The sequence below is a fragment of the Lutra lutra genome, chromosome 7 (genome assembly GCF_902655055.1).
Source record: "Lutra lutra chromosome 7, mLutLut1.2, whole genome shotgun sequence".
Taxonomy (NCBI): Eukaryota; Metazoa; Chordata; class Mammalia; order Carnivora; family Mustelidae; genus Lutra; species Lutra lutra.
The window spans coordinates 85345243-85372967 of record NC_062284.1 but is presented as its reverse complement, the minus strand read 5'-3'; the positions used below and the strand labels follow the sequence as shown (position 1 = coordinate 85372967).

General features: G+C 38.2%; 1 long non-coding RNA gene across 2 annotated transcripts; it reads right to left on the bottom strand.

The window, feature by feature from the left end:
- Positions 1-7945: 7945 nt before the first annotated feature.
- Positions 7946-26768, bottom strand: LOC125104200 (uncharacterized). 2 transcript variants are annotated; one of them, XR_007128610.1, is made up of 4 exons: positions 26467-26768; positions 20609-20706; positions 18888-18948; positions 7946-8008 (listed from the first exon to the last, which is right to left on the bottom strand). It is a non-coding gene; the product is annotated as an uncharacterized LOC125104200 (long non-coding RNA). The 2 variants fall into 2 exon arrangements; XR_007128609.1 differs by having other exon boundaries at positions 26420-26767.
- Between the last annotated feature and the right edge of the window lie 957 nt (positions 26769-27725).

The window sequence follows — 27725 nt, the reverse complement described above, 5'->3', positions numbered from 1 at the left end:
TATTTTTTTTCCCCAGGAACAAACTGAAATTTGTCAATGAGCTCAACTGCAACGTTTGCTGCGTATGCAAACTGGCCACCACTACCACCAGCATGTTTCGGGGTGACAGAATGGCAGCCATCGTCATTCGCCTCTAGAAATACCCCTAAAGCAGAGTGTGCTCACAGGTTCTTCTGAGACTATTACTAATACTTCCGGGCTTCCTTCTGGCAAGAACCTAACTCCATCCAGACCAAGAGAGAACAAAATTCTCAACCTGGAGGTTAAATGCGAGTACTTTCAGGAAATCTCATAAAAATAAATAAATAAATAAAATTACTCATGTATAATGGGGCCTTTAACTGCTCCCCAAACCATTTTTTATCTTCTTAAGGTCGGAAGTTACAGGGTACTTTTTCGCATGGGTTTAACACTTGCTGATCACTGAGAAGATTAAAGGCATAAATGGACAAGACTGGGTGTCAGGACTGCTACCAAAGGCTTCATTCATACCACCACTGTTTTGGCATCTGCTTTTCACTTCTGTGCATTCAAATGCTTACCAACAATATTTGAAAATTTCAGGATCCGTCGAGCACCAGAGCAGAAGATGGTGTGTTCTGAGTATTCCATCATCTAGTGAGGGCTGGTTAGAGAGCTGACTGCCCTCCCTGGCTTCAGGAAGTTTGTTCACATTTCTCCTCCCCAAATATAAAGTAAGTATAAAAGATAGCTTTGTGGGATAAAGGTTGGCAAGGGTGAATGAATGAAATTGTGTCTTAAAATGATTTGAAATCAGTGCAATTTAAGTAAAAAAAAAAAATTGTACCTTTAACACATTGTGATCTTACATCAAAGCAAAGGGAATGTAATCTGCTGCTTTTCTATCTGAACAAATCCAATAGCAATCATGCTTATTAAATATTTGCACGTAGTTCTTTCTGTGATAAAATTTGTACTGTCATCCAGGAACTAATTATCTCAAATGAGAGACTGTATGTGAAAGTACCTTGTAAAGTGTAAAATATAAAGCACTATACTTGTCATAATAATAGTAATAGGTATTAAGTGCTTACCCTGTACCAGGCAATATGTTTGACAAGGGTTTATTTAAACCTCACAGCAACCTTGGGAGATAGATGCTTTCATTGCCACTTTAGAAGTGACAAACCTGAGAGACACTGAGTCACTTGCCTGTCCCACACTGCAAGAAAGAGAAACCAAGGAAGAAGCCCAGGTCTGTCTGATTTCCAGACCCAAGCACATCACCCACACTACCCTATGTAAGGGACTATTTTGACAGCAATGACCTTTTTCCCATATTAAAATATGGTGCTTTTTTGTGACTGACAATTATGCCTCTGAAAATGCAGATGTTATTATAAATTAGAAAGTTGAAACATGGCATGTTTTGTTCATAAAAGCCTTTTTCCAAATGACTCTTCTTGTGCAGTATTTACTTTTAGAGAAAAGGAAGTAAACATTGCACCCTAGAAGAAATTGCTTTTGTTCTTATTTTGTTGCTTACATGAGTACAGTTAAGTGCTATAAACACAAGCTGTCACATCATTACTTGTTAACAGTTAGATTCTTAAATATTTGATATTAACCTCTACGGCACCAGAATATATCAGTGGCAGCGGCACTATAATCAAGTCCTATTATGTATTAAAATAAATATATAATTACCAATTCTACCTATGAATTGCATCATCTAGAAGTGTCCTGGGATGAAATAACAGATACATAAACAAAACAGTTTCCACTGAATCATTTTAGTTAAAATTTTATAAGAATCCTATTTTTCAAATATCCACCATATCACTTTTGATTAAAGTAGCAATAAACTATTCCTACTTTACAAAAAGCAAAGCCATGTCACAGAAAAGTTCTAAGAGGTAGTGAAACAAAGTAGTTCCATTTCTTCTAAAAGTTAGGTAGACGAAAAACTTGCCCAACCATTTAAGGATACTTCTAACCTTCAAAATGTTTTATAAGAAACAAATCAATTCCAAATGCTCACTCACCACAGTTAACATATCAGAGTGCTGCAATTAATTTTGGAACATGGTTTATGAAAGAGAAAAGAACTAAGAGCTCACAATATAAACTTTGTTAGAATAATGGACTGTGATAATTGGGGGTTTCGTTACAATGCAGAGGAAATCTTTTCTAATACCAAAATATTTTCCTCATTCTACCATTATATTTCTGTGAAAAGTCTGGGAAAAGATTAGGAGCTATGTTTTGAAGAAACTTGGTGTGAACTTTGCTAACAACAATCCAAATAAGTTTTCAGATTACTCTTCCAAGAAATTGCAGTATTTCATGCAAAACGGTATCCACTTTACCACTAAGGTAATTTTTTACTCACCACGAAATGAAAATCTATATTCTGCTCTCCCTTGCATGTCTCTTTAAAACCTCAAACCAGAGGAATGAGTCACATTTTGGGACCGTTTTCTTTTTTAATCTTCTTCACTCTTCTATTCTGTTTCTAAAGGGACACTTAGTTTTAACTAGATTGCAATTTCATTTGAAAAGAATTGAACAGGCTTTCTAGAATGAGTTAAAGATTACCCATTGAGAGTATTTTTGGCAGCTACCTTTAAAGATGCAAGGATCTGTAAAAAATGGTACATCTAGATTTAATACAGATAATACTTGGTTCTTTGAGATAGAAACGATGTAATTGTGATATTGGCAGGAAAGATATGTAAGATGTGCTTTTCACTGCTCACATCTCTTTGGACAAGCACAGTTTTCTTTGTAGAATTTTATTACATTGAGAATGCTAAGTACATTAGTGAATTTCTTATACAATGATAGTAGAAACAACTGCTGTCATTTTTAATTCAAATGGTTAAATATACGCAATATTGTTTCATGTTACTTGCAATTAGAGTGTGAAATGCAAGGTAGTGGTATAAATTATTAATTATCCAATCATTTCTATGAAAAATAAAGGGGAAGGTATTAGACTCATACCTTTGTAAACAGTACCTAAACAAATAGTTCAGGGAAAAGCCAAAGATGAAAACAAAAACTAACAAAAAAACTAAAAAAAAGAAAACCTAAAAAAAAAACAACAAATAACAAAAAATTAGGAAAAAATTTTTTTTTTCTTTTTTGGCTTTTTTTATGGTATCTGTGTGATGGATGCTAACGAAAGTTATTATGGTAATTAATTCACAATATATGTAAGTCAAGCAATTAAAAAATCATAATAAATAAATGTTTCCCTATGTGCCAAGCACTGTGTTATTCTACAAAAATTAATTAATTCCTTATAACAACCACATGAGGTAGGTAGGTACCCATTTTACAAATGAGGAAAAAGAAGCTTAAAGGATTAAATAAAGGGTTAAATAACTTGTCCAAGGTCACAGACTGAATGCAAGTTTACTAAAATCTTCAATGTAGTCTAGTAACTGTTCCTCATTGTTCAACAGCTGTAAGAAACATAACTTTCTTATTCACACTGTCTGAGAGTTTTGGTAACAAAATGCACATTGGCGCTACAGTTCTACATGAAGGAACTTAGAAATAGGGATTTCTGGTATTTATTAAATATACATTTATCATGTCCTAGGTACTAGACCAAGTGACTATGATACAACAGTGAAAGAGAACATAGTCCTTGCTCTCCAAATGAGCAGTCTAAAAGAAGACAAACATTTAAAAGTTAATTGCAATAAAACAAGAAAAGTCTTATAAAATAATAATAACAACTAATCTTTTTTGAGCACTTACAGTGTGCCAGTCATTTCTAATAAGCACCTTATATATTTATACAAGTAATCTTCACAGCAATGTATGAGATAGATATTAAAGAGATAAAGAGGTATATTTAAGATTTGTTGGAACACAGAGAAGAAAGCCCTTCCACTCTACCTAGGTAGGCCAGACATTTGAGCTAAGTCCTATAGGATGTATGTATATATATATCCACAAGAAGGAGGGATGTTTCAGTCAGTATAGTGCAAGATAGACCACAGGACCCCAAACACCCCAAATCTTACTGACTCTTAACAAACATTTATATTTGTGCACAAAACCCGTCAGGTTAGCTTGGGAACTCTTCTTATCTTCTCACTCTGGGTCCCAGACTGACGGAGCTTCCACCATCTGGAGCATCACCAGTTGCTCGAAGCAACAAAAGGGATGTCATAAATAATGCACTGGCTCTCCAAGTATCTACCTCTAACATGTGTGTCACCCTTGCTCTGTTTTAATTTGCCAGAGTAAGTCACATGGTCACACCTAGCTTTGACAGGAACAGAAGTACCATCCTACTATCTATCCAGTAGTAATAGGAACACTGGGGAATAACCCTATTGCCTACCAAGGAATGGAGAGGATAAGTAAACCAAAGACAAAGAACATATGCAAGGGAATGGGAGTGAGAGAGTGTTTTATAATGGTGATTTTGATAGTAAAAGCATAAGGTATGCATAAGGAAAGCATGAGAAGGAGAGGGAAAGTCAGGTGAGTGTCAATCATGAAGACTCTTAACACACGTGGGATGTTTAGACTTCATCTTTTAGGCCAAAGGAAGCTATTATACAATTTTAAGCAGAGGAGAAATACTATCAAAATTTTCATTCAGAAAGGCCAAGTTAGCTGAAACAAGAAAAAAAATAAGAAGAAAGTAGAGATGAAGGGACTGACTGTATGAGTTTCCTATCTCTGTGTAACAAGTTACCACAGACTTAGCAGCTTAAAACAACACAGTTAATTATGTCACAGTTTCGATAGGTCAGAAGCTGAGCTTAGCTGAGTCCTCTGCTTCCAGACTTCACCAAATTGCAATCCAACTGTCAGCTAAGTCACCAGAGGCTCAACCAGGGAAAGAGCCACTGCCAAGCTCCCTCATGTTGTTGGCAGGATTCACATCCTTGCAGCCACCCGACTGAAGGTTTTAGTTTCTCCTGAAGGCCACCCTCAGCTCCTAAAAAGTCCCTTATAGCTCTTTGCCACCTGGCCTTCTTCCAACACACCCACTTGCTTTGTTCAGTTTATTTATTCAAAGTCAAAAAGGGGGAGAGTGTCTTACCTTAGGGAGGGCCTAGACCCTCTTTTTTAAGGGCTCTTAACTGAAAAAGTCAGGCCCACCCATGATAATCTGGATTATCAGTTGATTTTGCAATCAATTGATTCAGAACCCTAATTACATCTGAAAAATCCCTTCACCTTTGCCATATTCTACAGGCTAGAAGTAAGTCACAGGTCTTGCTCACATTCAAGAGAAGGGGATTATATAGGATACGAACACCAGGGAGTGGGAATGACTGGCACCACCTTACAGTCTGAGAACAAAATGAACCAAATGAAAGGATATCTCAAGTGTCCAGGTGAAAAGCTGTAAGATCCCAGACTAAGTTAGCTTTAAAAATGTTTAAGAGTCGGGGTGCCTGGGTGGCTCAGTGAGTTAAAGCCTCTGCCTTCAGCTCAGGTCGTGATCCCAAGGTCCTGGGATTGAGCCCCGAGTTGGGCTCTCTGCTCGGCAGGGAACCTACTTCCTCCTCCCTCTCTCTCTGCCTGCCTGTCTGCCTACTTGTGATCTCTGTCTGTCAAATAAATAAAGTCTTTTTTAAAAAAATGTTTAAGAGATACACATATATCTTATATATAATTTGACTTTTTATTAAACTTCAGTTAATTATTAGTTTGGTCTTTCTTGTCTTATCTGTATAACTGAACTATGATAATATTCAACGTAAGTGTTTTGAAATTTAAAAGAAAAGAGCAGCAAAAATTTCAAGTATCTGGATCACTCTAGCCAAGAGCAAAAACAAAGCAAAATATATGAATATGAGATTATCAAGCATTTTATGACGTGAAAAATACAGTACAGAATATACTGATAAAATTAATGTTTCTTTTTTTAATAGGTTTCAACCAAAGTAATTGTTTTAAAACATATATCTAGGGGCGCCTGGGTGGCTTAGTGGGTTAAAGCCTCTGCCTTTGGCTCAGGTCATGATCCCAGGATGCTGGGATCGAGCCCCGAGTCGCGTCGCGCTTTCTGCTCAGCAGGGAGCCTGCCTCCTCCTCTCTCTCTCTCTCTCTGCCTGCCTCTCAGCCTGCTTGTGATCTCTGTCTGTCAAATAAATAAATAAAATCTTTAAAAAAAATAAAATAAAAAAATAAAACATATATCTATACACATTTGTATAACTTTTCATGGGTAAGAAATTTAATGAGTACTGTGCTAGGTCTTAGCTTATATAATCTGAACTCCAATTTGGGAAAAAAATAAAAATCAAACAAATGTCAAAATGTCAATCAACATCTGAAATGCAGAGACATTTAATTGCTGTCTTAGAAAGTGACCGACTACCTGCCTTGATTGGTTCTAACCAGAAGCATCAGTCACATTTGCTGATTCTGAACCATAAATGTACATGACTGATTATAGGGAGAGAAAAAGTAAGGTAATGTCCATTGACAGCCACATATCAATTCCGTGTTACACCTTTAGAGACCTCCTAAATGCCTGCATTCTTGAAATGCAACAAAAATGACCAATACAATTATTTTAGATCCCATAAACTACCATAAAGTTTAGCTGAAATTAGAGGCACCCGGCAACTGAGGGAGACCAGATCAGAATAGAAGCAAAACAAACTCTGAAAAGGTTGGTTTCACCCCTTTATGACTGAAATGCACTGGTTATGAAAAGCTGTGGAACAATCTTTAAGTGAAGACTCAATCTCTAGACTCATCTTTAACCCAAAAGTAGAAGCCAGGGCAGAAATCTCCCCAGCTTTCATTATCCCTCAAAGACAAATTTCATGCATCTCTGCTACCCAGAATCTCCAGGGCTCCCCAACACTTAATGTTCATGAGTACATTTTGCACCCTGAGCTTCAAAATGTCATTTTATTTGCATCAAAGAAAAAAGAATTATTGCATAGGAAACGAATCAGTAGTTGCTTTCTAAAATCCCCCTATGTGTGTGAATAAAAACATCATAGGATTGCCAGAAACCCAAACAGTCCCAATATCAGCTCAGTGTGCTTGCTTTTTAGAATTCTGCGACATGCACACTGCTGCCTGCTGAGGATGTGAAAGGAGACAAGTCAGAGAAGATAATGAACCAATTTCAGGTGTCTTCACATTCTGTCAAAGGGAACATTGGAAAAGTGTTTATCACTATTATTTATATAACATTGAAAGAAAAAAGATTTTGAAATTTGTTGTTGGTCTAGAATGATTGGCTAACACTTCATGGATAAAAACCAAAAGATAATTACATAGTCAGACTGCAGTATTTCACTCAAAAGGCAACATTGAAAAAAGATGGGTTTTGTAAACTTTTGTGTTCTCCCAAACATTTTACATATAAAAATTAGCGCAAAAGCATAAGCCAAGGATGTTTTTATCACAATCATTACCCATTACCGATTGAACAAATAACATGAACATAGCAACTTCTGGGGGGAAAAAAATCTTATTTAACAATTATTGCCATATGATACAATAAACTGATTATATATAAATGTACAATATGGCATGTTTTAACATATATTTATAGGCATGCACAATTTTTTTTCCTCATTCCCATTTGTATTTTCTTTTTTTTTTTTATAATTTTTTTATTTTTTCAGCATAACAGTATTCATTAATTTTTGCACCACACCCAGTGCTCCATGCAATCTGTGCCCTCCACAATACCCACCACCTGGTGCCCCCAACCTCCCACCCCCCACCCCTTCAAAATTCCCAGATCGTTTTTCAGAGTCCATAGTCTCTCATGGTTCACCTCCCCTTCCAATTTCCCTCAACTCCCCTCTCCTCTCCATCTCCCCTTGTCCAATGGAACAAAGACAGCCTCTTCAATAAATGGTGTTGGGAAAATTGGACAGCCACATGCAGAAAAATGAAATTGGATCATTTCCTTACACCACACATGAAAATAGACTCAAAATGGATGAAGGATCTCAATGTGAGAAAGGAATCCATCAAAATCCTCGAGGAGAACACAGGCAGCAACCTCTTCGACGTCAGCCGCAGCAACATCTTCCTAGGAACATCACCAAAGGCAAGGGAAGCAAGGGCAAAAATGAACTTTTGGGATTTTATCAAGATCAAAAGCTTTTGCACAGCAAAGGAAACAGTGAACAAAACCAAAAGACAACTGACAGAATGGGAGAAGATATTTGCAAATGACATATCAGATAAAGGGCTAGTGTCCAAAATCTATAAAGAACTTAGCAAACTCAACACCCAAAGAACAAATAATCCAATCAAGAAATGGGCAGAGGACATGAACAGACATTTCTGCAAAGAAGACATCCAGATGGCCAACAGACACATGTAAAAGTGCTCCATATCACTCGGCATCAGGGAAATACAAATCAAAACCACAATGAGATATCACCTCACACCGGTCAGAATGGCTAAAATTAACAAGTCAGGAAATGACAGATGCTGGCGAGGATGCGGAGAAAGGGGAACCCTCCTACACTGTTGGTGGGAATGCAAGCTGGTGCAACCACTCTGGAAAACAGCATGGAGGTTCCTCAAAATGTTGAAAATAGAACTACCCTATGACCCTGCAATTGCACTGCTGGGTATTTACCCTAAAGATACAAACGTAGTGATCCGAAGGGGCACATGCACCCGAATGTTTATAGCAGCAATGTCTACAATAGCCAAACTATGGAAAGAACCTAGATGTCCATCTACAGACGAATGGATAAAGAAGATGTGGTATATATACACAATGGAATACTATGCAGCCATCAAAAGAAATGAAATCTTGCCATTTGCAACGACGTGGATGGAACTAGAGGGTATCATGCTTAGCGAAATAAGTCAATCGGAGAAAGACAACTATCATATGATCTCCCTGATATGAGGGAGAGGAGATGCAACATGGGGGGTTAAGGGGGTAGGAGAAGAGTAAATGAAACAAGATGGGATTGGGAGGGAGACAAACCATAAGTGACTCTTAATCTCACAAAACAAACTGAGGGTTGATGGGGGGAGGGGGTTGGGAGAGGCGGTGGGGTTATGGATATTGGGGAGGGTATGTGCTATGGTGAGTGTTGTGAAGTGTGTAAACCTGGCGATTCGCAGACCTGTACCCCTGGGGATAAAAATATATGTTTATAAAGCTGTAAAAAAAAAAAAAAAAGAAAGAAAGAAAGAAAGAAAGGATGAATACCCAAGTTTTGTAGCAACATGGACGGGACTGGAAGAGATTATGTTGAGTGAAATAAGTCAAGCAGAGAGAGTCAATTATCATATGGTTTCACTTATTTGTGGACCCATTTGTATTTTCTATTCCTGCCCCTCACTAGCCCTACTTCCCTTAACTCTAAGTAACCCTGGACCTGCACTAAATTACTTTGTTTTTTAGATTTTATTTAATTTCAAGTTAGTTAACATGTAGTCTATTATTTCCAGGGTAATATTTAGTGATTCATCATTTGTACATAACACCCAGTGCTCATTACATCAAGTGCCTCCTTAATGCCCATCAGCCAATTACCCCATCTCCCCATCCACCTTCCCTCCAGCAACCCTCAGTTTGTTCCCTAGAGTCTCTAATGATTTGCCTCCCTCTCTGTTTTTATCTTCTTTTCTTTTTTCCTTCCCTTCCCCTATGTTCATCAGTGCACTGCATTACTTTAAATGTCTTTGCACTTCTGAGAATTTTCCCTAAGTGGTACTATTTATGTCTTGCTTTTTTCACTCAGCATAATTATTTTGAAATTCATCTGTGTTGTTGTACTCATCATTCTCTTTCATTACTGAGTAGTATTCCATTGCACAGATACAACACAACTTATCTATTCACCTACTGAGGGATATCTGGATTGCTTCTAGGTTGGGGCTATTATAGATAAAGCTGCTAAGAACAACCATGTTCAAGTCTGTGTATAGGCATAAGCTCTCTTTTTCTCTTGGGTAAATACCTAGGAGCAAAATGAGCATATGGTAAGAGTATGTTTAACATTTTTATAAAACTGCCTAACTAGTTCCCAAACTCACCTACATTCCCATTTTACATATATCAGTTCTGGCTCATCTACATCCTCATCAACTCTTGAGGGGATCAGTCTTTTTCATCCTAACCATTCTAAAAGGTGTGTGGTGGTATTCACTGTAGTTTTACTTTGCATTTCCTTGATGAATAATGATACTGAGCATCTTTTAATATGTTTATTTTCTATCTGTATATATTTTTTGGTGATATCTCTGTTCAAATCTTTTGCCTGTTTTTAAATTGGATTATGTATCTTCTATCAGATGTAGGCTTTGAAGATATTTTCTCCCAGTCTTTGGTTTCTCATTTCATTCTCTTACAGCATCTTTGAAAAACAGTTTTTAATTTTAATGAAGTCCAATTTATCAAGATTTCTTGAAGATTGTTTTCATATAGATGAAATAAATGTTTAACACAGTCATGAAGGTTTTCTTGTATGTTTTCTTCTAGCAATTTTATATTTTTAGGTTTTTCATAAGATCTCTATTAGGGTGTTTCTTAGAAAGGGGGGGTAGGAACAGAGGGAGAAGGAGAGAGAGAATCTTATTTTTTTTCAATTCATGTTAGTCAACATATAGCGTATTATTACTTGCAGGGGTAGAATGTAGGGATTCATCAGTTGCATAGAACACCAGTACTCATTACATCAAGAGCCCCCGTTAATGCCCATCCCCCAGTTACCCCATCCCCTCAACCCACCTCCCCTCCAGCCACCTGTTTGTTCCTTATAGTTAAGAGTCTTTTATGATTTGCCTCTCTCTCTGTTTTTATCTTATTTTTCTTTTCCTTCCCCTATATTCATCTGTTTTGTTTCTTAAATTCCACATATGAGTGAAATCGTACGGTATTTGTCTTTCTCTGCCTGACTTATTTCACTTAGCGTAATACCCTCTAGTTCTATCCACATTGTTGCAAACGGCAAGATTTCATTCTTTTTGATGGCTGAGTAATATTCCAGTGTGTGTGTGTGTGTGTGTGTGTGTGTGTGTGTGTGTGTGTGTGTACCACATCTTCCTTATCCATTCATCCTTTGATGGACGTCTGAGCTATTTCCACATTTTGGCTCTTGTGGACATTGTTGCTACAAACATTGGGGTGCATGTGCCTCTTAGAATCACTTTTTTTGTATCCTTTTGATAAAGACCTAAAAACATTTTGATAAAGACCAATTGCTGGGTCATAGGGTAGTTCTACTTTTAACTTTTTGAGGAACCTCCATACTGTTCTCCAGAGTGGCTGCTCCAGTTTGCATTCCCACCAATGTAAGAGGGTGCCCCTTTCTCTGCATCCTTGCCAACAACTGTTGTTTCCTGAGTTGTTAACTTCAGCCATTCTGACTGGTGTGAGGTGGTATCTCATTGTGGTTTTGATTTGTATTTCCCTGATGCTGAGTGATGCTGAGCACTTTTTCATGTGTCTGTTAGCTATTCGTGTGTCTTCTTTGGAGAAATGTCTGTTCATGCCTTCTGCCCATTTGTTGATTGGATTTTTTTATTTTGAGGGTGTTGAGTTTGGTAAGTTCTCTATAGATTTTGAATACTAGCTTTTTATCTGTCAAGATATGTCATTTGCAAATAACACCTCCCATTCTGTCAGTTGCCTTTTAGTTTTGTCGATTGTCTCCTTTGCTGTGCAAAAGCTTTTTATCCTGATGAAGTCCCAATAGTTCATTTTTGTTTTTGTTCCCCTTGCCTCTGGAGACAAGTCTAGCAAGAAGTTGCTGTGGCCAAGGCCAAAGAGGTTGCTGTCTGTGTTCTCCTCTCGGATTTTGATGGATTCCTATCTCATATTTAGGTCTTTCATCCAGAAGAAATAGAATCTTAAGCAGCCTCCAGGCCCAACACGGAGGCTGACCTGGGACTCAATCTCACAACCCTGAGATCTTGACCCCAGCCAAAATCAAGAATCGGATGCTGAACCAATTAAGCCATTCCAGATGCCCTAAGATTTGTATCTATCTTGAGTTAATGTTTATACATGATATAAAGTATTGATGAAGGATTTTTCATATATATTCAATATTCCAAAACCCTTTGATTAAAAGATTTTTCACCACTGAATTGCCTATACACATTTGCCAAAAATCAATTGTCTTAAAAATGTGGGTATCGGGGAACCTGGATGGCTCAGTGGGTTAAGGCCTCTGCCTTCGGCTCAGGTCATGATCTCAGGGTCCTGGGATCGAGCCCCACATTGGGCTCTCTGCTCGGCGGGGATCCTGCTTCCACCTCTCTCTCTGCCTGCCTCTCTGCCTACTTGTGATCTCTGTCGGTCAAATAAATAAATAAAATCTTTTTTAAAAAAATGTAGGTCTCTCTCTGGACTTTCTACTTCATTACATCGATTTGTTCATCTGTCTTTACTAAGACCACACCATCTTGATTATTGCAGCTCGGTAATAACCCTTGAACAAAGGTCATATGAGAACGTGAACTGTATTTTTGTTTCTGCTTTTCTTCAAAATTGTTTTTGACTATTCTACATTCTGTGCATTTTCTTATGAACATTAGAATCCACTCACTAATTTCTGTAAAAATGTGTGCGGAGATTTTTATTGAGATTGCACTGAATCTATAGATAATTTGGGGACACTTGATATCTTAACAATATGGAGTTTTCCTATATATATCAGGACACACCTCTTCATTTATTTAGGTCTTTAACTTCCTTAGTGATATTTTGCAGGTTCTAGCACATAGGTGTTACACATCTTTTGTCAGATTTATGCCTAAGTATTTTACATTTTTATGCTATATAAATATTATTTATTTCAATTTCTAATTGTTTATCAATAGTGTATAGACATACAATTCTGACATATAGCACATAATATAATGGTATTTAATATATTATAACATAACTGAACAGCTTATGTTCTGCAACCTTGATAGAGTCACATTTAGTATTATATTCATAGAATCCACAAGGTTTTCTGCATGTCACCTGTCAACAGAACAGTTTTACTTCTTCCTTTCTAGCCTGGATGCCTTTTCTTCCTCTTGCCAGTTGCACTGGCTAGTACTTTCCATATAATTCAACATGATATTGAATAGAAATGATGAAAACATACATCATTTCCTTGTTCCTGATTTTAGTAGTGCACTAATTCTTTGCCCATTAAGTATGATGTTAGCTCTAGATTTTTCATTGATTGTTTATAGGTTGAAGAAGTGCCTTCCTATTCCTGGTTTCCTGAGAGCTTTTATCAGGAATAGGTGTTGGCTTTTGTACAATGCTGTTTATGAATCTAATGAGATGGACATATGATTTTTCTTTTTTAGTTTGTTAATAGCCTAATTGTTTTTAAAGATTTTATTTACTTGATAGAGAGAGAGAGCACAAGTAGGGGGAGAGGCAGTGAGAGGGAGAAGCAGGCTCTGAATTGCAGGACTTGATCCCATGACCCTAAGATCACAACCTGTGCCAAAGACAGACACTGAACCAACTGAACCACAAGATGCCCCAATATACTTATTTTTATTGGTTGATTTTCAAGTGTTAAACCTCTCTTACACCCCTAGGATAAACTCCATTGGTCACAATGTATCCTTTTTGTATATTGTTGAATTTGATTTGCCAAAATTGTATTTAGAACTTTTGCATATATGTTAATGAGAGATATGTATCTGTAGTTTTGTTTTTTTTATTTTTTTTAATTAAAATATAATGTATTATTTGTTTCAGGGGTACAGGTCTGTGATTCATCAGGCTTAAACACTTCACAGCACTCACCATAGCACATACCCTTTCCAAAGTCCATAACCCACCCACTCCATCTCTCCCAACCCTCTCCCCTCCAGCAACTCTCAGTTTGTTTCCTGAGATTAAGAATCTCTGATGGTGTGTCTCCCTCTCCGGTTTTGTCTTATTTCATTTCTCCCTCCCTTTCCCAATGATCCTCTATCTTGTTTCTCAAATTCCTCATATCAGTGAGATATGATAATTGTCTTTGCTGGTTGACTTATTTCACTTAACGTAATACCCTCTAGTTCATTCCACATCATTGCAAATGGCAAGATTCCATGTTTTTTGATGGCTGCATAATATTCCATTGTAGATATATACCACATGTTCTTTATCCATTCATCTGTTGATGGACATCTAGAGTCTTTCCATAGTTTGGCTATTGTGGACATTGCTGCTATAAACATTGGGGTTTATATGGCATGTCCCTCTTCGGATCACTACATTTGTATCTTTAGGGTAAATACCCAGTAGGACAACTGCTGGGTCACAGGGTAGCTCTGTTTCCAACTTTTTGAGGAACCGCCATACTGTTTTCCAGAATGGCTGCACCAGCTTGCATTTCCACCAAGAGTGTAGGAGGGTTCCCCTTTCTCCACATCCTCGCCAACACCTGTCATTTCCTGACTTATTAATTTTAGCCATTCTGACTGGTGTGAGGTGGTATCTCACTGTAGTTTTGATTTGTATTTCCCTGATGCTGAAGGATGTTGAGCACTTTTTCATGTGTCTGTTGGCCATTTGGATGTCTTCTTTGCAGAAATGTCTGTTTATATCTTCTGCCCATTTATTGATTAGATTATTTGTTCTTTGGGTGTTGAGTCTGGTAAGTTCTTTACAGATTTTGGATACTAGCCCTTTATCTGATATGTCATTTGCAAATATCTTCTCCCATTCTGTTGGTTGTCTTTTGGTTCTGTTGACCATTTCCTTTGCTGTACAAAAACTTTCTATCTTGATGAAGTTCCAATAGTTCATTTTTGCTCTTGCTTCCCTTGTCTTTGGTGATGTTTCTAGGTGTAGTTTTTTTTTTTTTCTTATTGGTATCTGAGTTATTCAATTTCTTCAATAGATATAAGACTATTCAAGTGATCTATTTCTCTTGAGAGAGCTTTAGTAGTTTGCATCTCTCAAGCAATTGTTTCATTTCATCTATGTTGTTAAACTTATTGGCCTAAAGTTGTTTGAAATAATTTTTTATCCTTTACATAGCTATAACACAGACTGTGATTTCCTCTCATTCCTGATACTGGTAATTTGTGTCTTGTCTCTTTTTTTTCTTCTTGATCACTCTGACTAGAAGTTGATCACTTTGTTTTCTTCAAAGACTCAGCTATTGGTTTCCTTGACTGTTCTCTCCTGATTTTGTTTTCTATTTCATTTATTTCTACTCTTTATTATTTCCTTTCTTCTATTTTAGATATAATCTGCTCTTTTTTTTCCTAGTTTCCTAAGTAGAAGCTGAGTTCTTTTATTTGAGAATTTTCTTCCTTTCTAATGTAGGCACTTGGTACTATAAATGTCCCACTAAGTACTATTTTAGCAGCAGTATCCTACATGTTTTTGCGTGTTGTGTTTCCCTTTAAGTTCACTTCAAAATACTTAAATTTTTCTTTTGATTTCTTCTTTGTTCCATAATCCAATTATTTAGAATTTAGAAATGTGCTCTTCAGTTTACAGAGATCTTCTGGTTATTGATGCCTAACTTAACTCCATAGTGACCAGAGAAGATATGTTGTCCTGACATGAAAACCTTTAAACTCATTTAAACATGTCCTATGCCCCAAGATATCATCTATCTTGGTAAATGATTTGTTGCATATAAAAGAATATGCAGGGGCACCTGGGTGGGTCAGTCCTTAAGCATCTGCCTTTGGCTCGGGTCATGATCCCAGGGTCCTAGGATCACCCAAATTGATTCCCACTGCTGGGTGGGAAGCCTGCTTCTCCTTCTCCCACACCCCCTGCTTGTGTTCCCTCTCTCACTGTCCATCAAATAAATAAATAAAATCTTTAGAAAAGAAAAGAATATGCATTCTGCTTTTTTGGATGGGGTTTTTAAAAATGTCAGTTGGCTGAAGTTTGTTAATAGTATTGTTCAAGTCTTTTAAGTCCTTGCTGCTTTTCTGTCTAGTTGTTCCATCAATCTGAGAGAAAGGCTTTTAAATCTCTGACTTTAATTGTGCATTTGTCTACTCCTTGATGTCCTATCAGTTTGTGTTTCTTGTATTTTGAATTTTTGCTAGCTGCATAAATGTTCTGGATTATTATGCCTCATGATAATCTGACTCTTTTATTATTAGGAAATCACATTATTCATCCCTACTAATAGTCATTGTTCTAAAATCTACTTTGTTATCAATAACCATTCCAGCTTTTATATAATATTAGCAAAATACCTTTTCCCCTTTGTTATTTTTTACCTACTTGTGTCTTTATATTTAAACTGTGTTTCTTGTAAGCAGCATATTATTGAGTTTTGCTTTTATTCAATATGATCATTTATACCTTACAGACCATTTACATTTACATTTAATGTCATCATTGATGTGGTTAAGTTATTAGAGTCTATCACATTACTGTTTCTTTTCTCTATGGCTCATCTGTTGTTTTCCCTTTCTCCTCTTTTTTCTACCTTCTTTTGAATTGAATAAAATAAATATATTTTTGCAGGGTATAGAATTCTAGACTGACAATTTTGCCCTCACTACTTGAAAGCAGGTTGTTCCACTATTTTTTCACTGGCAGTGTGTCAAATGAGAACTCTACAGTCATCTTTATCTTTTTTCCTCTGTTTGTAATATGTATATGGTAAGCAAAAAAAAAAATCTCCCATACTTGATTTAAATGATGAGATTTGGGACTTTTGAGCTAATGAAATTTTTTACTTTGTGTTGATGCTATAATTGCATATCTTGAGATGGGGTGAATGTATTTTACATGTGGGACATGTACAGATACACTTGGGAGACAGAAAAATGGACTATGTTTAGCAGAAAAATGGTTCTCAGAAATCTCATGTTCTGATTCATGAAACCTATGAATATTTTACGTTAGATGTAAATTAAATTTGCAGATAGAGTAAAGGTTGTTAATCAGATGATCTTAAAATAGGGAAATTATCCTGCATTATCTGTGTAAGTCCAATCTAATCACAAGGGTTTTTAAAAATGGAAGAGAGAGGCAGAATAGAGTGAGAAGAAGAAATGTAACTATGGAAGCAGGATCACAGAAATGTTATGGGCTGGATTTGAAGACGGAGGAAGGGGCCATAGCCAAGGAATGTGAGTGGCCTCTAGACACTCAAAGAGACAAGGAAGCCAATTCTTTCTTAGAACTTCCAGAAAGGGATGCAGCCCTTGGTGATACCTTGTTTTTAGCCCAGTGAGGCCCATGTCAGACTTCTGACCAACAAAACTGTAAGATAATAAATCTGGGTTGCTTTAAACTCCTGAGCTAATTTGTTAGCAGATATAGAAAACTAATACAATGCTTTTTTCTTCTCTGGCTGATTTTAAGCTTTTTTTTTTTTTTTTTTTTAATCATGGGTTTTGAAAGATGACATCTTTACATGCCATACACATACTCCCATCTTTTCCCCAGAAGAGGCACTAATAGAAAATGCAATTTAAAAAAATGTGCCATTAAAAAGAAGCAATAGTTTAACAATGCATAGTTGGGTTAATAATACAAAACAATTTCTACTGAAGTACACCTTTCAAAGACATTGTCATTTTTAGTTAACTATAGGCAATATCAACATTTTTAGAATGATTATACATTATTATCAAAGTCCTAGGATCTCAAAATAAAGGAAGAAAATTAGTATACATTAAAGCTGCTCCAATAATATAAATGTTCCCTTACATGCCACTGGAGGACATAATGTAAGCTATTTTATCTTAAACTGGCCTAATAAATTCTTTTCAAGAATAATGCTTTAATGATGCTACCTATTAACCCAACTAAATTCTATATTCTATCAGGATTATAGAATTAGATTGTGTTTTTAAAGCTCCTTTCTTCTGAGAAACTCAAGCTGCTTTTATATGAAATGACATTAAATGTCACAGTGGTCCCAAGAATTTCATCAAAAGGCAATCAATCTTCATCCCCCAATAAATCCAATCCCCCACCCACCCCCAAATGCTAACATTGGAGAATCAGGCAAACTTTTTGTTTTCAAATTAAAGAAACCCTGAGGATATTTTTAAGTAAGTAAGGGCTAAGGGTTAAGAGAAAGCATTCAGCTGTGTAGGTATTTTGGCAATGCAAGTTGAATTTTGGCAAAGCAAATTCGTAATTTTCAGGTGACTAAGATAATGCCTTTGGGAAGGAAAAAAACTTTTTAAACTTTTTTTTTTTTAATTACCCAAGTCATATGTGTTCATTTTCAAAAAATTAGAAGAATATCAATCCATAATCCCAGGGTAACCTCTATGAACATATTGGTGTACCTCTGTTGATCTGGATATTTTCTATTTGTCCCTCCAGATCCCCTCTCAATCCTGCCACCCTGATCTGTGCCTTAGGAGACTGATCTATATAGATGGCATCAAAGAACCCCTTTGCAGCCTGATTTCTGCCTGAGCTCAGTGAATGAAGGACACTGGTAAGAGAGTAGGGGGTGGAAGGAGAGGCCAAGACATTCATTCCCTAGCACCCACACTGTACAGTTGCTGTGGGAAAGCTACACACTTTAGAAAAAGTCATAAATCTGTCAAAAGTTATTTCCACATAGCTCTCCCTGCCTCACAGCCCCTTCCTCAAACCCATTCAGGCAGATCTGCAGGTGGTAAGAATACCCTATCCCCAACACCCTCACCAGCTCTAGGTTCTATACCATTTCTTGTTGTTTCTCTATACCCCGCCTACACCTTGTGAATAATCCCTATATGAACTCTCTCACATTACTCAAGTTGAGTGTGCCATCTGTATCCTGCTTCTACCTTGACTAAAACCTTTTCCAGGCTTTTAAATGTAAATTATATGTATTATAATCACATATAATATATATATATTTATACACATACATTCCTGTTTTTACATAATATGTCAGCTATTAGATAGGTATATTAGAATCTATACAAATCACTATTATTCAAAATTTTCAGTTCCCATTTTCTACTCAAAACAGTGATGCAATAAGTATCTATGTACTTACATATATCTTTGTCCTCCTGTCTATATTATTGTCATAGGATACTTTCTTGGCAGCAGTATTTCTGGAACATATAAATATGCACATATGTAAGGCTTTTAATAATGCCAAATGGCTTTTCATGCCAGCCGTAATGGTATTTACCTCCTCCCATGCAATGTACAAGAATGCCCAAATGCCCATTAACCCACCCACTCACTAACTTTCTACCAAAACTTTTTTGCAGAAGGAAAATTAACCTCTTCAGTTCTGTTGTATACACACCACCTAGTACTCTGGACTGAAACTTTGGGTCTAACCCAAAGTTACCAAGTTGATAGCTGGATAACCATTTAAACTTCAGCACTTACTTCCAATTTCAGAAAACATAAAATAGAGCTTTTTGGTATCTCCTCCCTTTTCCACATTGCCACTGGAAGCACAGTCTTTTAACTTTTAAAATGTGTAAAATTTTCCACTAATTTGTTGAAAGTTGCAAAACCATACCTTTGAGTCCTAAACCAGAAAACTAGGGAAAATTTAATGAAGCCTCTAGTTTCTTTTACAGAGTCTAAACAAAAATGATCACACACTAAAATGAAAACCAATCTCATAAAAATGAATTGAATCTCATGGTTGTGGAAGACATCAGAGTCCACTGTCATTAGGGGCACGAGGATGGGTAATATGTGTCCCTCTTCCCCCAAAGCATCTGTCTAATGTAGGAAACAGAAAGAGGCATGAAAAACATTAAAGGTGGCTTTAAAAACTGGAATTGAAAGATATCTATGAATGGATTATCTCAGGAAGAAAAACAAAAAACCCTACAGCTAATCAAGAAAAAAGAACAAACACATCCACAAAGGAAGGAATGAAACCAAGGCTATAACGATAGATCCGGAAGATTTTTTTCTTTACAAAATACTGTCTACAATTTCATGCTAAAACTTTAAAAATATATATGAAATATAGAATTTTCTAAACAAAATTAAAATGACAAGCATTACTTGATCAGATCAATATCTACAAAAGAAATGGAAAACGTTGTCGAAGAAGGCAGAACAGACTACAGATTAAGAACACAGCTTTAAATTCCATTTTCCCATTGTCCTTCTGACCCCGGGTAACACCAACTCCCTACCTCCTCCAATTGTCCTATGAGCTTTGCTGGAGAAAAATCACAGTCAAGTAGATGGAAGCTACTATAGTTTTATGGTCATCAGCCTCAAATGGCCTCTCAGCACTGAAAAGAAACTACAGAATTATGTTTTTCTAGTTGTCTTACTTTTCTATTCTCCATATCTCTGTAACATAGATAAAAATCTTCTCTATTCTTCTCAAACTTCTGAATTCTGCCACACACACACCCCTCCCCACGCAGCCCTGCAGAATCACTCAGCAGGCAATCTGAGGCAATCAGACTTCTGTTTTCATAGAGAAACAAAAGCCATCAAAAGGACCCCCTCAAATTCCTGCCACCAGAACAATAACACAAATCTCTCTATGTCTGAATCTTCTTTTCTTCCCTCCTGTTTCAGAGGAAGAAGTGCCCTACCTCTTATAGCTTCTCAAGTGCCTCACTCTATCCCGTATTCAAACTGTCTCACTCTACTGGCTCCTTCCCATCAGTCTCCCAACATTTCCCTCCTACATGTTCCCTCCCTCTCTGTTTCCCTTCATTTCCCAACCCACCATATTCTGTCTACTTGTCCCAACAAACCTGTCCTTGTCATATCATCACTGACCTCCATGTTGTTCAATCCTGTTGACACTTTTCAGTTCTTCTCCTGCTTGTCCACTGGACAGTATCTGATACTGTTGTCCATACCTTCTCACCTTCTCCCTGATTAACAGAGTTCTTTTTAATTTTCTATTTTGCTCATATCTCTATGGATCGAATTTCTAATTTATAATACAATTTGTAATGATGAATCAGTACACTTATTTAATCAGTTAGCACAAGGTAAAAGAGTTCAAATCCTGCCAAAGTAAGTCTCCTTCCCATCGCTGGAACCCAGTCCTCCAATTGCCTTACCCAGAGGCATGTCTAAGTGCTGTGTGAGCCTGGAACTGCAGAGCACTGTCTTTCTCACCACAAAAAATTCTGCTTGCCAAAGAGTGAAGCCACACAGAAGGAACCAGAGCTGAGAGATGGAGAGAGGCAGGTTCCTGAAGACATTACTTGAATATATGGGTCTAATGAACTCTACTGAATCTCTAGACTTTTCTAGTAATAAAGAATAAATTTCCTTTATTGCAAAGCTAGCTTGAATTATGTTTTTGTTAATTTGCTGCTGAAGCAGTCCTTTTAGAAATTTCTAGAACACAAAATTGACAGGGTTTCGTGATCAATTGGATGTGGAAAGTCAAATTTTCCAAGTGTAAATGTAGGCCTAGAGAGGGTTGGATAAGGTCATACATTCAAATGTGACAAAAAGGAGTTCACATTTCACAAAGCTGCCACATGTGATTGATGAGGAAGGGTGAAGAGCAGAAACACGTTAAGTGACCCAAAGCTAGTCATTGAGGTGGATGTTCAAAAATAAGCCAAAGTCTAGGACTCAGACAGTAAAGATTCCACAAACTCTTGGTCTTGAGTAAGCCTCAGGTCGGGAACCAGATCAATTTAGCCAAGAATCTGAGATATCAACTGCCAAGAAAAAGTCACGATTCTAGAAATAAATAGATCAAAGTTATACTGCATAGGTGTAGGGATAACCAGGTCTTGATAAGCAAGACAAGTAAACACCCACATGAAATAGAAAAAAGGGAAAGAAAGTGGGTTAGGTGGAACAAGACTAACACTCGCAACAAAAGCCTTAAAATTACCTTAGAAGAACAAGGACAGTTTGTTCTCTGGCTTCTTTTGCAGTTACTACTGAAAGAAGGTAGCTCTGGGTACAAAGGACAGTATAAAAAGTAGTTGTGGTCACTAATATTAGGTGTCTATGATATAATCAATCTTAGGAAGGCTGGGAGAAGGGTAAGAAAATGGGATATACTGAGATATTCTTAGGGAAAAGATTAACGAATAGAAAGCATAGAGAGATCACAGAAAAAAGATCATGCATATTCTGAAAAATAAAGCAAAGATAAAGGAGGAAGAGACAGGGGAGCTCAAATGACTGTGGGCAAAAGCCCACAATCCAGTTTAACATTGATGCTGTTTTCCTTTGGGGAGCCCAAAGAGAAAGTCATGTAAAAATACTGACATTAGGGGTCTAGGATGTTATCCTCAGCTTGGATGTCTTTTTATACTGAAAGTGGGTAATTCTGATCTTATAATAATTCATTGCACTGGTGGGGTAAAATTTCTCTACACCCCGTATGAAGAATGGATCCCGGTTCAATTTTGGCTCTGTGCTAATTCAAACACTCCTTTCCGGTCTGTTCACCACTCGGGATAGACCCGAAGGCTTTACCTGAAATTACAGAAAGCTCTCTGTACTGTATTGCTGAGTTCCCCCAAACCGATCAGCCATTCAAAAGGGGCACCATGACTCAAGGCCAAGGAATGTTGGAACTGTCATTCGCTGTGTATTTACTTAGACAATAAAGCCCACATTAAACTTGTCAATTAGAAAACATTTTTATCAGACTTTGGGGGTAGAATTCAGTGGTAGAGGAGGTTTTTGTTGAGTATGAGGTTCCTAAAAATACCTTAGGGGCCAGAGCAAGACTGCTTGCTCGTGACCTTCCAGACTCTTTCATGCACTTCTCTCAATCCATCCAAGTAAGTATAAAAACAACCAGAAGTAACATGGACAATCCAAAGAGCTAGTTTATTTCTATTTGTTTTAAGTGAATAATAAAAGGTGGACAAATGAATAAAGATCAACGTATTCTCTCCTGCAACTAAAATATTCAAACCATAAGGACAAAAATAGAGAAAACTACATTATAAAAAATCATTTTCCTTTCATGTAGGGAAGAGGGAAGCCCTGAGGACTTCCACTTCCAAGAAGATGGGAGCAGGCATAATTTTCTCTATTTCTTCCACTAACTAAAACTGCAAATATACAACACAAACATTAGAAGGCTCTGTAATATGGAAAAGACACACAGACTAGCAAAAGGACTTCGGATCTGAGGAATAACATGATGGTGAGTTCCCTAGGGTTCTGTTTTTGTTTTATTTGTCTCATAAAATCTCAGACCTGGAGATCAAGAAGCATCAACCTGTTACTGTCAGTGGGTGCAGACCAAAAAAGCCCCCGCAATAACCTGCCCTCTAAAACCAAAGTACCAGAAAAGATATAGTCTAGCAAGACAGTAAACTTCTAGACAATTACCACTCTACTCCAGCCAAATAGCACAGAAAAAGCTGTGGTCCCGCACCAGAGAATTATGCTGAGTTAAAAAAGCCAAGCCAAAAAATTGCATAGCATATGATTTCATTTATATAACATTCTTGAAGTGATAAATCACTCACAAGTTTGACAAGGTACCCTACTAACACCTTAGCTCCTCACCATGTGGACCCCTCCATAGGACTGCTTGGGTGTCTTCATGACACAGGAGCCAGCTTCTCCCAGAGTGAGTGATCCAAAGGACAGCAAGGCAGAAACTACAGTGTCTTTTATGATCAAGCCTCAGAAGTCACACACCATCATTTAGATAATACCTGATTGGCTGTACAGCTCAATCATACTGAGTGTGAGAGACGACCACACAAGGACATGAATACCAGAAGCTGAGAACACTGGGATCCATCTTGGAAACTGACTACCACAGTAGAATAGAAAATACCAGAGTGCAAAACAAGAATCCTTAGCAAGAAATGTGCTTATTCCAACAACCACTGCAGCCAACTATCCGTGGTCTGAGAGACACAGTGGGGCACACGTGATAAATATACACATTAGCTAAGAGTCATTCAATCTTTTTTATTGGTATCTTTTTGATTTTTGTAATCTGATTATCAGTATGATCACTGAAAATTATTGTTGAATGTTCCAGTTGAATTTTACATTAACGCAATTCACAGTTGGTTATGAAGAGAACTAAGAAAGCATTTTTTTTCTGGTGTTAGAAATAAAGTATTAAGATTCTCGAGACTTTTAAATGTCTCATTACAAACTTTCAGTGTGCTTTCTATAAGCGATATTAGGAAATGGGACATTTTTCTAGTCTAATCATTGTAACACTATAACAGAACTCGTACAAATTTTTCTATAAAAGGTTTTATTATTAGAAGAAAACAATTATAAAGTAAAAAAATTATAGATCTGTGTTCAAGTGCTGGATCTTGAGATTTAAATAGCAATAATATTAAGAGGCACCTGGGTGACTCAGTAGGTTGAGCATCTGACTCTTAATTTCAGCTCAGGTCATGATCCTGGGATTCCAGGCCGGACTCAAGATTCCATTCTCAGTGTGGAGTCTTAGATTCTCTCTCCCCTGCCCTCTACCCCTCCCCCCCACTCATATGCATACACTTTCTCTTTTAAATAAATAAATCTTTTTAAAAAATAGCATTCACTGCAATAAGAAGTAATCTTAGATATTATTTTTTTAAAAGATTTTATTTATTTATTTGACAGAGATCACAAGTGGGCAGAGAGGCAGGCAGAGAGAGAGAGAGGAGGAAGCAGGCTCCCTGCAGAGCAGAGAGCCCAATGTGGGGCTCGATCCCAGGACTCTGGGATCATAACATGAGCTGAAGGCAGAGGCTTTAACCCACTGAGCCACCCAGGCACCCCAATATTAGATGTTATTAAACTACATTTTTTTAAAAGATTTATATTTTTTAAGATTTATATTTATATTTTTAAAATATATTATTTATATATTTATATATTTTATATATTTATATTTGTATATTTTAAATTATATATAATTTATATTTTTAAAAAAGATTTATATTTTTTAATGTCTGCACCCAGTATGGGGCTTGAACTCACAACTCAAGATGAAGAGTTTCATGCTCCACCAACTGAGCTGGCCAGGTGCCCCAGAAGGGCTGCTGGAAGCCGAGAAAGGGCTGGGGACACAGGCCTCCCACACCGTGCTGAGGCTGCCAGACCCCGACTCCGAGGGTCTGCTCCTGGGGTCCACGGCAGGCGGTGAGGCCGACGAGGGGCTGGAAGCCGAGCCCAAGGTTCTGACCCAGCTGCAGTCGGTGCCTGTGGAAGAGCCTCTGGAGCTGTGAACCCCCCCCCCCCCCCCCCACGCAGCCCCCCGGGCCTCATCGCCTCTGCTGCCAATGGTGCTCGAGATCCAGGACCGCCTGGGCCGAGGGGCTGCTCACACACCATCGCTGTGAGCCCAAGATTCTACCCACGGCGTCCACCCCCGTCCCAGGCTGCGTAACCTCTCCGAGCCCTGGAGGTGCCAGGGGGACTCGCCCCTGTCCGCTCCCGTCCAGGAACACCGTCCTCTGGATCGGGGCCCTCTGTTACAGCCCTCTCCTTGCTCTGTGTGCCCAGATACGCATGGAGGTTTGGGGGTCCTGACTTGGGGCTGCCACCCCCAACCTGGTCCTAGCTGTGAGCCGAAAGCTCGGCCACGTGGCTGATTTCCAGCCCCCTGAGCCCTCCCCCTGTCACTCCCTCAAACACTATTAATAGCTCCGCTGACGTCCAGTGTTCTCAGAACCACTTGGAGTCGGAGGGTGGAGGCCGGGCGGTCCTGTGCCCCACACCGATGGAGCCTCGGGGCTGGGCCCTTCCTGCTGAGAAGGGAGGCAGGTGCTGGGAGGCCTGGGGAAGACCCCCTCCCCGGACTAGAGCCCTCATTCTCACATCCGGCCCCAGACCAAAGATCCCTTCACCCCTAGGGCAACCCTGACCCCTGTGTCTAGTTTGTATCAAATCTTTATTTTTCTAGGACATGTTACGCCTCCATTTCAATTAAAATAAAGTTAACAAACAACTAGAAAAAAAAAAACAAAACAAAACAAAACAAAAAAAAACTACTTTTTTTTTTAAAGATTTTTTTTTTTTTTTAATTTATTTGAGAGAGAAAGTGCCCGAGAGAGAGCCCAAGCAGGTGGAGCACCAGAGGGAAAGAGAGAAGCAGGCTCCCTGAGCAGGGACCCCAAGGTGGGGCTCAATCCCACAAAGTTATGATCTGAGCCAAAGGCACACGCTTTAACCAACTGAGCCACCCAGGTGCCCCATGAACTACTTTAAAAATATATATTTTTTAAATTTATATTTTTCTGACAGAGAGAGAGAGAGCAAGCACAAGCAGTGAGAGCAGCAACAGAGTGGGGAGCTGCAGCAGAGTGAGAAGTGGTCTCCCAGCTGAGCTAGGAGCTGGATGCCAGGCTTGATTCCAGGAGACTGGGATCATGACCTGAGCAAAGGGCAGACGCTTAATCTACAAAGCCACCCAGGCGCCCCAAACTACTTTATTTTTTTAAAAGAAAAACTTATGTCCCAGGCCTAGCAATAAATGTTTTCTTTAAATATCTTAATAAATCTGCAAAATCCAAATAAGCATCTCAATTTCTAATAATATATGTACTAATGAAAGCTTTAAAACTCCCAAATTTAAAAATTCATTTGGAAACAATTCAAATATTATCAAATAAGGAAAAAAGAGACAGTTACCTGCCTGTGATGGTTCATTTTGTGTACAAAAGGGTGTCCATACTAACCATTATTCCTGGGTGTGTCTGTGAGGCTTTTTCCAGATGAGATTAACATTCGAACTGGTGGACTCAGAAAAGTAGGTTGCGCTCCCCAGTGAGGGTATAAATAGAACAAAATGGAGGAGGAAGAGGAATTTGGCCCCCCTTTTACGTCCCGCCCGAATGCTGAGTTGGAACATAGTTGTCTCCCTCCCTCGGAATGGTCTCTATGTCATCTGCTCTCCTGTTTCTCCAGGGTCTTCCAATTTAGAGTGAGGTTGAGACAGTGAGGGACTACCGGAACAAGAACCAAGTGAAACACAGCACACAACCAGAGCACAACGGTCATGCAGCGCTATATATTAGGGGCAAGCCAGCTCCAAAAACCACCAATGAGCTGCCCGAATTGCCTGCCAATATCAACCAATCAGAATAGGTCCTTCCAACCAATCAGAAATAAGGCCCTTCCAACCAATCAGGAGGAAGCACTCTCCCCCCACCCTTTTCCCTTATTAGCGTTTTGAATCGTAAAGGGAATTTTTCTGTATCTAAACAGGGTCTGAACAGCTGTTGCCGGAAAGCAGCTAAATAACTTTATGTGTTTGTGCCGTGTCTCGGTTTAGCTGGTGCTTGAGCACCAATGAAGCCTTACATATCCCTTTGCCTTTTGGGCCCAGCCTGGTAGTTTCTATCGTTGTGGGGCCCAAGAACCCGTCTCTGGTGACAGGATTCCACCATCAGTTTTTCCTGGACTTCCGGTTTGCAGATGGTTGAACTTTTTAAGCTTCCATCATCAAGTGAGCCAATTCCATATAATAAATCTCTTCCTATATAAATCCTGTTGGTTCTCTTTTTCTAGGGAATCTTTTTTTTTTTTAAGATTTTATTTATTTGTCAGAGAGATTTATTTGTCAGATTTATTTGTCAGAGAGAGTGAGCACAGAGAGAGAGCACAGAGTGAGACAGAGAGGCAGGCAGAGGCAGAGGGAGAAGCAGACTCCCTGCTGAGCAAGGAGCCGGATGTGGGACTCGATCCCAGGACGCCGGGATCATGACCTGAGCCGAAGGCAGCCGCTTAACCAACTGAGCCACCCAGGCGTCCCTTTTCTAGAGAATCTTGACAGTCATATCAAAATATGTACAGAAGAGAAAAATCATTCATAGTGCAAAAAAAAAAAAAAACTTGCAGATGCAGAATTGTGGAATATTGTTCAGTTTATATAAATCTACCAATAGATTTAAACTATAACTTTACTTGTATAAAATCTTATTAAATCTTATAGTAA